The sequence below is a fragment of the Ranitomeya variabilis genome, chromosome 2 (assembly GCF_051348905.1).
Source record: "Ranitomeya variabilis isolate aRanVar5 chromosome 2, aRanVar5.hap1, whole genome shotgun sequence".
NCBI classification, from domain to species: domain Eukaryota; kingdom Metazoa; phylum Chordata; class Amphibia; order Anura; family Dendrobatidae; genus Ranitomeya; species Ranitomeya variabilis.
In genome coordinates this window covers 367,660,323-367,679,120 of record NC_135233.1, presented here as the reverse complement: position 1 = coordinate 367,679,120, position 18,798 = coordinate 367,660,323, and the positions used below count along the sequence as shown (strand labels likewise).

The window sequence follows — 18,798 nt, the reverse complement described above, 5'->3', positions numbered from 1 at the left end:
GCTGCATAGATTGTTCCTGCACAAGGGCCCTCTTCTGTCTGTGTCTATAATTGCAAGAACATGATCCTTGCCTAGGAAACCGGCCACTGCTTATAGACTGCAGAGGTGGCCGTTAATCTCGAATAAACTATAGAATGAAACATCCCTCCATTCTTGAGAAAGGAGAGGATTTTTAATAAGAGGAAAAATTGCAAAGTTGCACTTTCCAAATTTACCCATAAGAAAAAACTCAAAAGGGGAAAAATGCCCATAGGGACATAACTATGCTGCAGGGGTGATATATGCCCAGGATGCAGGTAGCTGGGCATGAACAAGCCACATAGTATTTAGGGTAGCTATATTGGGACCAACAGCGATATGGCCACCATTACCCCAGGTGAGGGGGAGACCTGGCTAAAACTTTGCCCCCTGCAAACAGGAGGTGCCTATGAAGCGCAAGGCAAGGTCTATAAATTAGGGCAGCTATAAGACCTCCTTTCGCGGAGTTTCCCTTTAATCATGATCAGAACATTTCTTGCGCACACAGATGTCCTATAATGGGAACGCTTTCACGGAAATTCATTACAGACGTCACATTCGAAGACTCTCGATGACCCATAAGGGAAATGTCTAAACGATTTTATAGTGACAAAAACGATTTATATCATCGCGCGCCAGGGCCACAACTAAATAGTTGGACATGACGAAGTCTATGAGATGAAATGTCCATTGTCAGAATGCCTCGTCATACAACAATGGCCTCACTAGAGTTCTTCTCATATATAGTGCTGGTACCTGTAGGGTCCACCGCAGAATGAGAGCATGGCAGTGTGAGACCGTGGAGGTCCCAGTAATCAGGTATCCGACGATCACACCTCTTATTGGTGTGCCATAAGGTAGGAGACCCCCTTAAAACATCCCCTAGTATATACTGCATTATATGGATTACATATCTGCTGGTGAATCCCACCAAGTTTACCAAAAAGCGGCCCCCAGAGGGATTTTTTTTAACATTATTTAGAACAGTGGTCTTCCCCTTGATGTTCCCCAATTATTGCAATACTACAACTCCCAGCATACCCCACAGTCATGTTGGGAATCGTAATGTTGAAACAACAAGAGAGCAACATTTTTTAGAACATATAGTGCCGCTGATTTTGTGAAAAAAGTGACATTAGACCATTAATTTCAGTAAGAACGGTGTAATACCTTGTTTTTCCTGCGGAGGTGCTATAGGGAAATTGAACGCTTATTGACAGATTTCCTTTACGATTATAGCTGATCACTGAGAGTCCCAGAAACATAACCCACAGTAAATATTGTAGGAGACCCTACTAACAAAAAAAAATACCCCCCGTGATGAAATGTTATATCATATTTTAACTTGCCCACAATTTTCAATATTTCTGTTTCCTGTCAGCGAATGGAAAACACTTTGTTTATATCCAGAGCCTGAAAAACCTGTACAGATTTGTTCTTCCCACAGCTGAGACTTTGCTCCAATTGCATCCAATCTAGTTAGTCCTGAGTAAGGCTTAAAGGTAATATCAATACACAGTAAATGGTTGCTCATAAGTTTGATGTTTTTGGAGTCATCGTTCCCCAAATTTTTTTTCCAAAGGGAAACATTGAAGTTGAATTGTAAGCCCTGTCCTGGATTTATGGCTGATACATTGCAGCAAACCCTCAGAAGAGTGATTTATATTCATTATATGTTTAGTTCATAAAGAGTTAGCTGGAATATATACAATAGTGCAATAGTAGAAAACTCTCAACTTAAGAGTATTAAAAAGAACCTGTCATTTGCCATAAATATGTCATTTATTTCACCTGGTGTAAATGTTGCTGTTCTCCTGAATCCGGCGATGTTTTTCTTGTGTTTATCCACCTCTCCGTTCCTGAGATATGGCCTCTTCTTCTTTGTATATAAATCTTGCCTTTTTAGTCAAGTGGGCGTATTCTTGAGCACCACACCCACTAGGCTCACAAGACTAGATTTAAATACAAAGAAGAAAGGGCCATATCTCAGGAATAGAGAGGCGCAGAAACAAAAGAAAAACATCGCCGGATTCAGGAGAACAGCGCCATTTACACAGGGTAACTAATTACATATTTACAGCATGTGACAGGTAACCCTTTAAAGGGAAGTAATAAAGCCTTGTACTTCCAAAGTCCCATGGATGAACGTGTGACCACTGCCCTACTCAAACGGGGGAATATGGTACCCTGTTTTCATTATTTTCCCCAAAAATCATCCAAGTATCCTGAAGAATAAACCTGTTTACAGCAGCTCAATGTTTTCATTCGCTGACAGCAAGCAGAAATCTCGAGACATAAGTACAAATCAATTGTCAAAGTTAATGATGTACATAAAACTGGATTTTCCTGAATGTCCACTTCACTTTCAGTTAGGATTGTTTTTTTCATGGCATCCGACTTGGCGCTATGTTTGGGGTCTCTGCACTTCGTACATTACTATGGTCAGAGTATGATGGCGGCTGGTACGTGTGCGCTCACCGCTTCCCTCATCAGCAGCCGGACTTCATCCCCTGCCGTCTCGTCTTCTGCGTCTTTCCTGTCTCTTTCATGAATGTTATGTAAACTTGTCCATTGTGCGGAAAATAATGACACAAGCCACACAGTAAATAGTTTTCTTCCATTCATTTCTCCGGGATCCTCCGCCGGACAACATCTGTCCCAGGAGGTCCATATAGATTATTTACTTTTGGTTTTCTTGTCTGTCCTTCTACAAATCCAGTATCCAGCTGTTGTTCTATCTGGAAAGGACGTAGAGCATTGTTCATCCTGATCCTCCTGGTTTATGAATCAAATGGCAGAAAAGACCGGTACATAATTGTGCACATTTGCACTAGCCAGCCTTACCAACATTTATCTCATTGTGACAATGGGAAATACTTGGCAGAAAGTGAACAGTCAGCTATTGGAGCTGAAAGCAGGAAAAATGGGCAAACGAAAGGACGAGTGGACGATGTCCAAAACAAACGATGTCAGGAGAGCTTCGTAGCTCCACACTGGCTTGAGTACCGATGCCGACCACTTTCAATCACTAAAGGCACCTAAGATGGCCACATTAGCATCAGAACTGGACCACAGAGCAATGCAAGAACGTGGCCTGGCCTAATCAATCATCTTTTCCATCATGGGGTGCGTCACTTACCTGGGAACGAGGTGGCACCAGGATGAACTATGGTAGAAGACAATCTGGTGGGGAAAGTGTGATGGGGCAACGTTCTGCTGGAAACCTCCGATCCTGGTATCATGTAAAAATGACACGTTCATCTACCTGACATAACAGACCAAGCGCCCCCGTCATGGCAGAGGTAATCCCTTATGGAGTCTTATTGAGGAGGAGAATGGTTGGTCAGGACTTCTCCGAGGAACATAAGACAGCTCAAGCGGATGACTTGTCTTCATATTCCCCAGATCTCAGTACGATCGATCATCCATGGGATGTGCTGGAAACACAAGTTTCCAAACAAACAAACAGAACTTATAGGATTTGATGTGACCATCTTAGTGCCAATTTCAGAGGAACCTTCAGAGGTCGTGTGGAGTCCATGACCGATGGGTCAGAGCTGCTTTGGTGGCCAAGGGGGGGGGAAGGGGGCTATACAATATTAGGCTAAGGCTGATCATGTCTTAGATACTTAGAAATATAAGAGAAAGGGAAGGAAGGGATGTGTAGCCACTTAATGGTGGTCATTTTCCATCCTGGAAACTTAAATGTGGCCCCTGTGGGCGCTCTAATGGCAGTTATAATGGTTATCACCAGCGTTCCCGGAAACATCTTGTGGAGAGAAGAGAATGACTCAGGGCTCCCCTGTATAACGGTGACTCATGAGTATATATATATATATATATATATATATATATATATATATATATATATATATATATATATATATATATATATATATACTGTATATATATATACACACACACACATATTTCATGGGCATGGCTGACTGTAATATCTTAATTATGTCACTTAGTTCTGAAGTGAGGTAGGGGGATTCTGATCATGGATGACAGGCCAGGCTAGATTAGGCATGGTGAGGCCACTGAGCAAAAAAGTTCATAAGGACATCACCTGGCCCTGAATATTTACTCCATATAAGCGATGTGGCCATGGGTTACATGAGCCGGTGGCCCAAAAGGCAAGGAGATGAAGGCTTATTTGTACACACCCGACCAATAGATTGAGAGTTTGCACTTGGTGGGAGTCCCTTAGGTCTCCAAAGTGGTGGGGACCCTTGCCAAGGGGTGCATCTATAGTGGGTGCAGGAATTGCAGTCACACCCAGGATCTGGAGTCTAAGGGGCCATGAAAAAAATCCTTTGGCCCATTACAGAAATCCAACACTAAAGACCTGTAATGGGGGCCATGATAGAGATTTAGCTTTGGGGCACGTTGCGCCGCTGCTTATGCCTTTCCTATTATCCGGTGCCAATATTAGGATGAGGCTTAGATGCAGCAAAGTCAGCCTTGTAAGTATTGTAATATTTTATCAGCCATCCAAAAGGAAATAAAAGTAAAACATCCATCTCCAATGGCCCTGGATTGCGTTACTTATCTTACAAGTTTGCCGGTGTCTTTCAGATTATATTTTGAATCAAAGTGCTATTAGGTCACTTCCTTGTACAGCTAGTTTGCAATAACCCTATAGGCAACCTAGGCCTGTGCCTACGGCGGCAAATTTTATGAGGCGTGCAGTGTTATTTTGCTGCCTAGAAAATGCTTTTAGTAGCAACCTCACACTGTGTAATCAGGGCATGTGCTACCCACAACAAAATGCTGCATTAGCAGTCTATCACTTACCATTAGTTTTCACTGACCCTGTTATATTTTAAAGTTTTGGAAACCATCAGCATGGAGGCTAGCTGCTACTTTTGACAAAGCTTATTATTTTATTGCTATCATGCTCATGCCTTGTATGGAAACTGATTGATACACAAGCAACTGATGTTCACTTGAATCCCAAGGTTTATAAAGATCCATTAACAGCAGCTTCTTGATGCTTACCGGTTATAAAATTTATTTTGTGAGTGGTATATTAAGAGGAGTAAATATCTATTAATAATATAAAAGTATTAATAAGTTACTAAATAAATCATGTCACCCATAATTGGGGTATACGGGATATAATATAACATATTAGTATTATTATATTATGTTGTATTTTTTTTTATGGCCGTCTGGTGGGCATATGTCTGTCAGCAGACAGTTCTCAGGCTGCGTACATCTTGCGACCGGCAGGAACTATTATCCTTAGACATCCCCGTCTCTTTGTGTAGAGACAGTCCCTACAACATCTGGATGGGAGACGCAATACGATGGTAGAAAATTTGCAAATACTTTTATTTTATGTTTGACAGTGATCGCTATTTCATTTCTCTAGTCACATCCAAAGCTTCAAAACTCTCTAGATTGGCAATTTTTAAATGAAGCACCCAGAAGAGCCAACTCTTTCATTTGTACGTCAATATATATGCATGAGGATTTATTTTCTGCTGGGAGAGATATAGCTTACCTAGTACTTTTGAATATATAAGGTACTATTTAATATAATTTTCTCTTTAAAGGGACCTATCATCATATTTTTAAATATGGAAGTAGTTGTATAGCTGCGAAGACACTTGTTCCCCAAGAAAAAATGACACCTTTTTTGTTGAAATCTGATGTGCCAATCATGAGATATCTAGAGTAGAAGCCATATGCAAATCAGACAGGAAGTGCACTGGAGGGCGTGTCTTAGACTTTTCTAAGTATTTTGAGCCTGATTTACTTTAGACTTCTATCCTCAATTTCTCATGACTGGCACATCGGATCTCTACGAGAAAAGTATCATTTTTATTTGGGGGAAAACGCCTATACAGTCATACCGCTACTTTATTATGTAATATCCTACTGAGATGTTCCCTTTAAGTAGGAAAATACAGAAGCGGCTGGGTATTGTAGCCTGTTCTGACCAAAAACATATGCAGAACATTCTAAAAATACCTAGAGTATGTGATATTTGTACGAGTCATGCTTCTATCTGCTTAGACATCCAAGATCCCAGCTGTGATCAAAAGACTTGTCCATAGGTGACTTCTTGAGGACCACACCCACTTGGCTAAACGGACTAGATTTACGTACAAGAAAGAGAGGGCCATATCTCAGGAACAGAGAGGCGCAGAAACAAAAGAAAAACATCGCCGGATTCAGGAGAACAGCGGCATTTGCATCAAATAAATAAATAAATATTATTGACAAGTAACCGGTTCTCTTTAAAGGGGTTGTACAGTACTTTTTTTTTCCTAAAACAGCATGGCCAAAAATAAGACAAATATATTCGCCTCTGATCCCCTTCTATAATGCTGCCATTCCACTCTGGTCAAATGGACATGTCACCTGTGCAACCAATCTCCGGCATGGTGTTCACCGCTGCAGTCGATCAGATGATGTCACCACTGGAAGAGAACGTTGGGGACCTGGCAGCGGTATGGAGAGAAATTGGCAGATAAGTAAATATATATATATTTTTTGGCAGTATTGGGGAATTATAGAAAAAAAAAACCTGGACAACCTCCCTAAATACTTTCTGGATCTCCATAAGAACTTGAGCTCTTTTGCGGATTTTGTCACACCCGGTGCCATAAACATAGATTAATACATCCTTGCGAGCGGGCTGTCTCGCATTGTTAACACCTCATTTGGACCAGGCTGAGTGCTCGGCTCCTCATTCAGCTGCCATGGACGGATGGATCACCTTACAGATTTCTAAAATAGAAGAGAAAACTTTACAGACCTTTTTTTTGTTCCATCTCGCAGCACAATTGCTGGGGATCCGGCTGAAGATGTCGCTGACCGCGGAGTGCGCCGGTGACACGAGGGCTGTTTGATGTCGCCTCACTCCAGGCGCAGATGTTTGTCTTGTCAGCAGAATAAGCTTCATGTTCTCCCAGACGTCGTCACTTTTGCGTCCTGGGAAAGATCTGTAAGGATGTATCCAAATTCTGCTTTAATCTAAACCTGACATCCAGGCTGGGGAAGTGATCTGGGGCGAACATGTCATTTGCAGAAATCCCACAAAGTCAGTAAAAAGTTTGTAGCCTATAAAATTTCCTGTCTACAATGCCAGACACCGGGCCTGTAAATAGTAGAGTCAGAGCGGCTATACGTCTTGAGATGGGGATGGTTGTACTCCTTCCGCAGTGGGGGTCAGTCACTGCACAAACTCTGAGATTTATAAAAACTAGCGTAAACTTACCAACACTGATATAGGCGAAAAAAGAGATTATTACATCCCAGTCAAAGTTCCTACTTTGGGGCAAGAGTAACATAAAACTCCACCCTTATTGTCTTTGGACAGCCCCGAATTTGCCCGGATTGGACTGTAAGAATTTAGATAGGCCCGGAAAATTTGGGTCTCTTTACATGTAAGCTATTTTAAAGAAAAGGTGGACAAGCTTGCTGATCTCAGCCAATCAGATTACAGCACCTATTCCTCTGAGGTTGTCTTAAACCTGATTGGTTAATATGTGCAAAGCAGGGGAGGGGCAAAGCTATAGTGGTCACAGGTAGTAGGTGCACTGGATCCATGATGTTTGGTGGGGAGGCTTTAAATCTCTACTGTCAGATAGGAAAACACCAATGCCACAACAGTGGTCCTGTTACAGATTTTACGCTGGGGCCAAGAAATTATTGGTTACATTTCTGAGACTTCAGGTCTTTTTTGCGAGAAGATCGGTGACCAAACTTATCAACAATGGAATTGGCATTTTGGAATGCCCGGAAATGTCCATTTATGGGTGGGGTTAGTCTGGTTCTACCCCTTTTTGGGCCAGGACATCGCAAATTTGCTGGAACTGTTTTTGAAAAATCAGAATAGTCATGGCAAGTTCTGGACTGTTGGCATGAATGGCTGTGGCCCCTTCATTCTAGTGGTTGTTAAGGATCAGCAAATGATGGCAAATCCTGGTGATACGTCATTACTTACTGAACTGAACGCTTATTGACTTGTTGTGTAATATCAAGTGTAGGACCTGTTCTTATCAGAACACGGTCTACGACTTGTACTATAAACAATGAATACCTTCAGGAAGAGATTCTTTCACCAAGTAATCATCGAGAAAACTTTGGAGACCAAGACTTTGAAAGATCTTCAATCAAGAACAACTTTAGTGATGAAGACAGAAGAACAAGGAAGATCCCTTCTGAAGAACTTTGGCAACCAAAACTGGAGCAGAAGAATTCCATACTTTCACCACCTTCTGAGGACAGGGTTGCCGAAGAATCCTACAAGGACACTTGGACGTGCTTAAAGAGGCCATGACGCCAATCAACAAGCCCTCCAAGAGACCACCCAGAAGGATTTTCCAAGGCCAAGCAGAAATGACCACGAGAAGTAGCTTCTTCCTTCCTCAAGGACTCTATCAACACCTCCAGCCTGCAGAAACCTAATTTAGCATCCATGCATCTGTCCATATGTTCCTTGGTCTGATCAGAAACCACTACACTAATGACAGCAGCTTATTGCCTTGGTTAAAGAGGATCCGCCAACAGCATTGCAGCACCTTTTCTCATATTTCTGCCTTGTGCTCTCCCTCTGTTTTTCCTCCTGAACATATATACCGTATATATATTTATATATATTGTACATAGATGCTCCCAGATTTGCACTTAAAAATATGTTCAATTGGCAGATAAAATAAATGAGTTTAAAGAAGGCATTGGGAGGGTCTCACCAACGAAGTAGGTTGAGATGGATATTCTGTCCATAGGTAAATGACCTTTAGAGATTTCTCACATTTATCTTTTTACAGATCTGTATTCCAGCTGGATAACATCAGGTACAGCTGAGCTGAGGACACCACTGGTAGAGACTCCTCTGTCTTGTCACGTTTTCTCATACTCGACTGATCACATCCACAGAAAACCTTCTGAATTGGTCGTTACTCATTCTTTCCATGTACAGAATTTATTATGTGTCACGGGAAAAAGTTTCAGGGGTGAGGTAACAGAAAACAGTCCCCAATGGTGTTTATTTACTCACCCTGCAGTGATGACATCATCCATGGGATCGCTGTAACCAATCACTAGTCTCAACAGTCGAATATGCAAATATCATCCTGGAGTCCAGTGATTGGCTGCAGAGGTGGATGTTTGTGACACGATCGATGCAGGACATGTAACCAGTGAGCACCCGGGGGCCACTTAAGGACTAACCCTGGATCCAAAGGAGCAGTCGCTTCACAAGTGCCAAAGATTGGGAAGAAGTGTGAATTCTGTCCAGGTGAACACAACTTTGATCTGTATTGGCATCAATGCATTTTTGATCCTATGTGATAGGGTTGCTATAAGCCTACAAGGCGTCAGCATTCCAGTGCAGGTGGTCCAATGAGGGTCCAATGAGGCCTTGTGCTTTGTGTGCCGCCCACTTTCTGTATAGGAGGTATTCCAGCCATTATCGTATATCACCTATGTACGTGATATGTGGGGTCTAAATGGGGTTCAATCTAGAACGCAGGACTGCAATCGTAAGTTTCTCCCAGCAGGTGCTGATGTCATAGTGTGATGGTCTTTGGTAAAGAAGGGGGTCCTCAAACCTTCCCTGGAACTGGGACCCTAAGTATCCCTGTCCCATGGGTACTCTTGATGGTAGAGAGGCCCAAGTCTTTGGCCATGTGCACACGTTGCGGATTTCTTGCAGAAAATTCCTGAAGAAAACCGGAAATTTTCTGCAAGAAATCCGCATTTTTTTTTTTGCGTTTTTTTTCCGTTTTTTTCGCGTTTTTTTAGCATTCTGCAAGCGTAATTAGCTTGCAGAATGCTAAAGTTTTCCCTGCGATCTGTAGCATCGCTTGGAAAACTGACTGACAGGTTGGTCACACTTGTCAAACATAGCGTTTGACAAGTGTGACCAACTTTTTACTATAGATGCAGCTTATGTAGCATCTATAGTAAAAGATAGAATGTTTAAAAATAATAAAAAAAATGCTTATACTCACCCAGACATCTCACCGGCGTCCGTTCCGTATAGCTGGTCTGTGCGCACAGGACCTCCCGTGACGTCACGGTCACGTGAGCGGTCACATGACCGCTCACGACCAATCACAGGACAGTGACGTCATTCGGCGAGGTCCTTCAGCGCACACCAGGTACAGAAACCGAACGGCAGCGTGCGAGGAGGCGGCAAGACATCGAGGGTGAGTATAGGACTGTTTATTATTTTATTTCTTATTTTTTGACCACTTATATGGTGCCCAGTGCGTGGAGGAGAGTCTCCTCTCCTCCACCCTGGGTACCAACCGCATATAATCTGCTTACTTCCCGCATGGTGTGCACAGCCCCGTGCGGGAAGTAAGCAGATCAATGGACCCCTAGGTGTGCGGAATCCCTGCAATTCCGCATTTTTAATGAACATGTTGCTTTTTTTTCCGCTATGCGATTTTTTCGCGGAAAAAATCGCAACATTTGCACCAAAAATGCGGAATACCCTGTAAATAATAGGAGGCTTATGTAAGCGTTTTTTTTCGCGTTTTTATCACGTTTTTATAGCGAAAAAACGCGAAAAAAACGCTAACAATCCTGAACGTGTGCACATGGCCTTTGTCCTTACTATGCTCCTGTTAAACCCTGATCTGTCACCTTCCCCACCCCATGAGGCATGGGACAGAAATATAAGGTAAACAAGACTCATAGCCAAACCGGGGATAACAAAAAACCTATATCATACAAAAGCACTAACTAAAAATAGGGAGGAGGAACTAAATGGTAACAGTGAACAGGAGATAAACACACAAGTACTACAGCAAACCACAGAACACTATTACAACAACTCTACTCCAATCACTTAGCTTTAGCACACAGCACTGGAAGGCGAATCTTTTACCGGCAAGACAAGAAGGTCTAGTTTTTATAGGAAGAGGAAATGACCAGATCAGAAGCAGCTAAAATGGAGCTGCATGGTTCTGACCAGCATAGAAAGGTTTGTTAACCTCTTGAGCACCAGAGGAAACTAAACCCATTTAATATGGAACACAAATCACATTATCCCTAAGGAAGACCTGTGATTCATTACCCGACGTGAGAGCCTAACTCCAGGTCTTCCAGGGGGTTGTGACACCCTCATGACAGCCAACTACATTTTGTGCATGTCTGAAAAAGACTGGACGGAGGCCAGTGTCCACCATGAATCTTTTGGCTCATAATAGTGAATGGCTCTGTTGGAGTTTCTGTTGGAATCCTGTATTTTGTGGATCACAATGGAAGCCTTGGCGCAATATTGAGCTGAGAGCAATGAGGTTGGTTCCATGATGGCTGGAAAGTCCCCTTTAATTCAGGTAAGGCAGAAAATATTAAATACCCTATAAGAAAAAGGGATTAGTGGTGCAAGATGAAAGGACTCTGTTACGTCTACAGAGCATCCAGACTACACAAACACTAGTAATGTATGAGGCGAGGGCCCGGCCATGTTTCTGAGGAGCAGACATTGTATACATATAACGTATAGGCTGCGGAGAGGGGTTATTTATGACAATGGTAACAGGATACAAGCCGCAGTCCTGTGTCTCCGGGCTGGGATCTCCATTCATTGGTAATCACAGAGAAATTCTGTGGGGAGAGAGACCGGGGTCCCAATGGCCGTGAGCTCATCTCCTTGGAATGTCAGACGCTACAAATGAGATTCTCCTGAAATAAAACACGTGTCAGCAGAAGCGAGATCAGAACCCGGCCTATATATACCACACCGGGCTGCCAGGCCTCCATTTATCTCTGCATAAACCTAAATTACCGCAGATGCGTTTATGGATCCTATTTATATCTCCCCTTAGCTGCACCCTCAAACACGTGTCCGTCACAGTGCATGCACACAGTGCGGATCTGTCGGTAGAAAATGGAGCAGATTACTATAGCAGTAGAATGTGAATTCTATCCACGAGCTTTCATTGCGGATTTTGTCCGTTAAGCTACGTTCCCAAATCACAAGTCCACGGCAGAAACACCGCAGCCAAATCTGCAGCAGCATTTACCGCGGCAAATATCATTGCGAAGAAGGTACGGAGACGCCTTGTACTTCACTTATTGCACGGCAAAGGATGAAATCTGCACTGACATCCACAGCTCTTGTCAATTTACACTTATATTTTTCACAATGTGTGTAAGAGGTGCGGACTGTGCCGTCGCATTCCTGCCCCTGAAGACACCAATCACGTCATGTAAATTATGTCCTGCGTCTTTTTGTGTCATGGGATGTTTGCTAACGTATAGTGAAGGTAGGGTACAGTATAGGATAAGTATAGGATAAGACATAGTTTAGGGCTTAGGACATAAGATAGGTAGAATAAGATAGTGACTGTAGTTAGATATTGATGTTAGGTTAAGTTAGGAGTTAACGTTTGGGACTAGCCCATAGAGGGAGAGGCTTAGTGCAAGGGCAAGTGACTGCTACCTGTAGTTAGGAAGATAGGGACAAGTTCATGTGCAAGTTGGAAGTATTTGTGACCAGTGCTGCCATCGTGGGTGAACTACTAAGAAAAGGGAGATTAAGGGACAAGGGAGCAGTGCGACCTTGAACTGACCGAAGAAGAGAAAGAGTAGCCTTCCGCCCAAGAGGGGTCTTTGGATAGGAAGTCCTGAGCTTGGTGAATGCTGAAGTTAACAGGACTGAGTTCTTGGGACTAGTGGACGGTCCCGAGTGTTAGATCCAGGGCACCAGTAGTGGAAGAAATAGAACATGGAACAACTGAGCAGCTATAGAGACTTGATGCTCATCAGGACTGTGGCGGCAAGCTGGGCTGTGAAAAAGTAGGGCGAAACAGTGTGCTTCACAGGCCATGGAGTAGACTACAATGGACAGAAACTGTGTGTGAAAATGCTTTACACAGTGATGGAAACGTCCATACTTTATACCTGCTACCCTTGTACATAACCCTTACTAAGATTACTGTTCAGTAAAACTGTGTTTTAGGCCGGCCTCACACTAGCGAGTTTTATGGACGTAAGAGCGCAGAAATTACGTCCGTAAAACTCGCAAAATAAACGGCACAATTATTCTCAATGGGGCTGCTCCTATTAGCCGTATATTACGGTTCAGTATTATACGGCTTTCTACGGCCGTACAAAATCGCAGCATGCTGCGTTTGTCAGCGTATTGCGCAAAAAAATCGCTAATGAAAGTCTATGGGGGCGAGAAAAATACGGATTCCACACGGACCTGCAGTGTGACTTGCGAGAAATACGCAGCGCTGTTAGTGAAAAGTCGGTAATTCAATTGCCAGCTTTTCATTTCTCCTGCACAAACCCGACATGATATGAGACATGGTTTACATACAGTAAACCATCTCATATCCCCTTTTTTTTGCATATTCCACACTACTAATGTTAGTAGTGTGTATGTGCAAAATTTCAGCGCTGTAGCTGCTGAAATAAAGGGCTAAATGGCGGAAAAAATTGGCGTGGGCTCCCGCGCAATTTTCTCCGCCAGAGTGGTAAAGCCAGTGACTGAGGGCAGATATTAATAGCCAGGAGAGGGTCCATGGTTATTGGGCCCCCCGTGGCTAAAAACATCTGCCCCCAGCCACCCCAGAAAAGGCACATCTGGAAGATGCGCCTATTCTGGCACTTGGCCACTCTCTTCCCACTCCCTGTAGCGGTGGGATATGGGGTAATGAAGGGTTAATGCCACCTTGCTATTGGAAGGTGACATTAAGCCAGATTAATAATGGAGAGGTGTCAATTATGACACCTATCCATTATTAATCCAATTGTTGGAAAGGGTTAAAAAAACACACACACACATGATTTAAAAGTAGTTTAATGAAATAAACACAGCGGTTGTTGTAATAATTTATTGTTCTCTCAATCCATCAGGAACACCCTTGGAAAAATAATAAACGCACAAGATACATACCTTCAGATGACCTGTCACGTCCCACGAAGTAATCCATCTGAAGGGGTTAACTAATATTACAGGCATGAGCTGCGATAAACCACTCGCTCGTACCTGTAATCCCCGGGTGCTGAAAGGAAAGCTGGATCTGTACTTACATTGAGTCGCGTGTTGTGATTTTGCTTTTTGCTCCCTCTAGTGGTCATTAGTGATTTGACTCTGGAGCTTCTGTCTTTTCCTATATCCTCACCTGGGCCGTTAGTTCAGGGGCGTTGCTATATAAGCTCCCTGGACCTTCAGTTCAATGCCTGGCATCGTTGAAATCAGAGCTAATCTGTTGTGCTCTTGTCCTATGATCCTGGTTCCTGTATTTCAAGCTAAGTCTGCTTCCTTGCTTTTTGCTTTTGTTTTGTTTGGTATTTTTGTCCAGCTTGTTCCAATCTGTATCCTGACCTTTGCTGGAAGCTCTAGGGGGCTGGTGTTCTCCCCCCGGACCGTTAGACGGTTCGGGGGTTCTTGAATCTCCAGCGTGGATTTTTATAGGGTTTTTGTTGACCAGATAAGTTATCTTGCTATATTCTGCTATTAGTAAGCTGGCCTCTCTTTGCTGAACCTGGTTCATTTCTGTGTTTGTCATTTCCTCTTACCTCACCGTTATTATTTGTGGGGGGCTTGTATCTTGCTTTGGGGTCCCTTTCTCTGGAGGCAAGAGAGGTCTTTGTTTTCTTCTCCTAGGGGTAGTTAGATTCTCCGGCTGGCGCGAGTCATCTAGCGATCACCGTAGGCATGATCCCCGGCTACTTCTAGTGTTGGCGTTAGGAGTAGCTATTTGGTCAACCCAGTTACCACAGCCCTATGAGCTGGATTTTTGAATCTCGCAGACTTACACGTTCTTCTGAGACCCTGTCCACTGGGGTCATAACAGTATGCCAGGCCAGTATTAAATGTTTAATGCATTGCAGAAGTGGGATTATAAGAAAGAAAATTTTGAGTTTTTTTTTTCCCTCTCTCATTTTTTTTTTTTTCTTTTCCCCTTTACCTCAGAGTGGCTTAAGCTTGCTGCAGACATGAATGTCCAGACCTTGATTACAAGTGTGGACCAGCTTGCCGCTCGTGTGCAGGGTATACAAGATTATGTTACCAGAAATCCTAGGTCTGAACCCAAGATTCCGATTCCTGAACTGTTTTCAGGAGACCGATTTAAGTTTAGGAATTTCAGGAATAATTGTAAATTGTTTTTGTCCCTGAAACCTTGTTCGTCTGGAGACTCTGCTCAACAAGTAAAAATTGTTATTTAATTCTTACGGGGTGACCCTCAAGATTGGGCTTTTTCGTTGGCGCCAGGAGATCCGGCATTGGCTGATATTGATGCGTTTTTTCTGGCGCTCGGTTTACTTTATGAGGAACCCAATCTTGAGATTCAGGCAGAGAAAGCCTTGCTGGCTATGTCTCAGGGCCAGGACGAGGCTGAGGTGTATTGCCAAAAATTTCGGAAATGGTCCGTGCTGACACATTGGAACGAGTGTGCACTGGCCGCTAATTTTAGAAATGGCCTTTCTGAGGCCATTAAGAATGTTATGGTGGGTTTTCCCATTCCCACAGGTCTGAATGATACCATGTCCCTGGCTATTCAAATTGACCGGCGGTTGCGGGAGCGCAAAACCGCAAATTCCCTCATGTTGTTGTCTGAACAGACACCTGATGTGATGCAATGTGATAGAAAAACCGCAAATTCCCTCATGGTGTTGTCTGAACGGACACCTGATTTGATGCAATGTGATAGAATCTTGACTAGAAATGAGAGGAAAATTCATAGACGCCGGAATGGCTTGTGCTACTACTGTGGTGATTCTACACATGTTATCTCAGCATGCTCTAAACGTATATCTAAGGTTGTTAGTCCTGTCACCGTTGGTAATTTGCATCCTAAGTTTATTCTGTCTGTAACTTTGATTTGCTCACTGTCATCTTATCCTGTCATGGCGTTTGTAGATTCAGGTGCTGCCCTGAGTCTTATGGATCTCTCATTTGCTAAGCGCTGTGGTTTTATTCTTGAACCATTAGAAAATCCTATCCCTCTTAGGGGTATTGATGCTACGCCATTAGCAGAAAATAAACCGCAGTATTGGACACAGGTTACCATGTGCATGACTCCTGAACACCGCGAGGTGATACGTTTTCTCGTTCTACATAAAATGCATGATTTGGTTGTTTTGGGGCTGCCATGGTTACAGACCCATAATCCAGTCCTTGACTGGAAGGCTATGTCAGTGTCTAGTTGGGGCTGTCGTGGTATTCATGAGGATTCCCTGCCTGTGTCTATTGCTTCTTCTACGCCTTCGGAAGTTCCGGAGTATTTGTCTGATTATCAGGATGTCTTTAGCGAGTCCAGGTCCAGTGCATTGCCTCCTCATAGGGAATGTGACTGTGCAATAGATTTGATTCCAGGCAGTAAATTTCCTAAGGGAAGACTTTTTAATCTGTCGATACCTGAACATACCGCTATGCGTTCATATATCAAGGAGTCTCTGGAGAAAGGACACATCCGTCCGTCTTCTTCCCCTCTTGGTGCGGGATTCTTTTTTGTGGCTAAAAAGGACGGATCTTTGAGGCCTTGTATTGACTATCGGCTTTTAAATAAGATCACTGTCAAATTTCAGTATCCTTTGCCGCTGTTGTCTGACTTGTTTGCCCGGATTAAAGGTGCCAAGTGGTTTACCAAGATAGACCTTCGTGGTGCGTACAACCTTGTGCGCATTAAGCAAGGGGATGAATGGAAAACCGCATTCAATACGCCCGAAGGTCATTTTGAGTACTTGGTGATGCCTTTTGGGCTCTCTAATGCCCCTTCAGTTTTTCAGTCCTTTATGCATGACATTTTCCGGAACTATCTGGATAAATTTTTGATCGTTTATCTGGATGATATTCTGGTTTTTTCTGATAATTGGGACTCGCATGTGGAGCAGGTCAGGATGGTCTTTAAAATTTTGCGTGAAAATTCTTTGTTTGTCAAGGGCTCAAAGTGTCTTTTTGGTGTACAGAAGGTTCCCTTTTTGGGGTTCATTTTTTCCCCTTCTGCTGTGGAGATGGACCCAGTCAAGGTCCGAGCTATTCTTGATTGGACTCAGCCCTCGTCAGTTAAGAGTCTTCAGAAGTTCTTGGGTTTCGCTAACTTCTACCGTCGTTTTATCGCTAACTTTTCTAGCATTGTGAAACCTTTGACGGATATGACCAAGAAGGGCTCCGATGTGGTTAATTGGGCTCCTGCTGCCGTGGAGGCTTTCCAGGAGTTGAAACGTCGGTTTACTTCGGCGCCTGTTTTGTGCCAGCCTGATGTCTCGCTTCCCTTTCAGGTTGAGGTGGATGCTTCAGAGATTGGAGCAGGGGCCGTTTTGTCGCAGAGAGGCCCTGGTTTCTCTGTTATGAGACCTTGCGCCTTTTTCTCTAGGAAGTTTTCGCCTGCGGAGCGAAATTATGATGTGGGCAATCGGGAGTTGTTGGCCATGAAATGGGCATTTGAGGAGTGGCGTCATTGGCTCGAGGGTGCTAAGCATTGTGTGGTGGTCTTGACTGATCACAAAAATCTGATGTATCTCGAGTCTGCTAAACGCCTGAATCCTAGACAGGCCCCGCTGGTCATTGTTTTTCTCCCGTTTTGACTTTGTTGTCTCGTATTTACCAGGTTCAAAAAATGTGAAGGCCGATGCTCTTTCCAGGAGCTTTGTGCCTGATGCTCCTGGAGTCGCTGAACCTGTTGGTATTCTTAAGGATGGTATTATCTTGTCAGCTATTTCTCCAGATCTGCGACGTGTGTTGCAGAGATTTCAGGCTGATAGGCCTGATTCTTGTCCACCTGACAGACTGTTTGTGCCTGATAAGTGGACCAGCAGAGTCATTTCCGAGGTTCATTCCTCGGTGTTGGCAGGTCACCCAGGAATTTTTGGCACCAGAGATCTGGTGGCCAGATCCTTTTGGTGGCCTTCCTTGTCTAGGGATGTGCTGTCATTTGTACAGTCCTGTGGGACTTGTGCTCGAGCTAAGCCTTGCTGTTCTCGTGCCAGCGGGTTGCTCTTGCCCTTGCCTGTCCCTAAGAGACCTTGGACACATCTCCATGGATTTCATTTCTGATCTTCCGGTGTCTCAAGGCATGTCTGTTATCTGGGTGATATGTGATCGCTTCTCCAAGATGGTCCATTTGGTTCCTTTGCCTAAGCTGCCTTCCTCTTCCGATCTGGTTCCTGTGTTTTTCCAGAACGTGGTTCGTTTGCACGGCATCCCTGAGAATATTGTGTCAGACAGAGGATCCCAGTTCGTTTCCAGATTCTGGCGATCCTTTTGTAGTAGGATGGGCATTGACTTGTCGTTTTCGTCTGCTTTCCATCCTCAGACTAATGGACAGACGGAGCGAACTAATCAGACTTTGGAGGCTTATTTGAGGTGTTTTGTCTCTGCTGATCAGGACGATTGGGTGACCTTCTTGCCGTTGGCTGAGTTTGCCCTTAATAATCGGGCTAGTTCCGCCACCTTGGTTTCGCCGTTTTTCTGCAACTCTGGTTTCCACCCTCGTTTTTCTTCGGGTCATGTGGAACCTTCTGACTGCCCTGGGGTGGATTCTGTGGTGGATAGGTTGCAGCGGATCTGGAATCTTGTGGTGGACAACTTGAAGTTGTCACAGGAGAGGGCTCAGCGCTTTGCCAACCGCCGCCGCGGTGTGGGTCCCCGACTACGTGTTGGGGATTTGGTGTGGCTTTCTTCCCGCTTTGTTCCTATGAAGGTTTCCTCTCCCAAATTTAAACCTCGTTTTATTGGTCCTTACAAGATATTGGAAATCCTTAATCCTGTATCCTTTCGCCTGGATCTTCCTGTGTCGTTTGCTATCCACAACGTGTTTCATAGGTCCTTGTTGCGGCGGTACGTTGTGC

At 43.8% G+C, this 18,798-nt stretch overlaps 1 long non-coding RNA gene across 2 annotated transcripts in view; it reads left to right on the top strand.

Annotated features, from left to right (window-relative positions):
* Positions 1-18,798, top strand: part of LOC143809433 (uncharacterized) — a 53,875-nt gene that overhangs the window by 656 nt on the left and 34,421 nt on the right. The gene's annotated exons all lie outside the window — the stretch shown is intronic.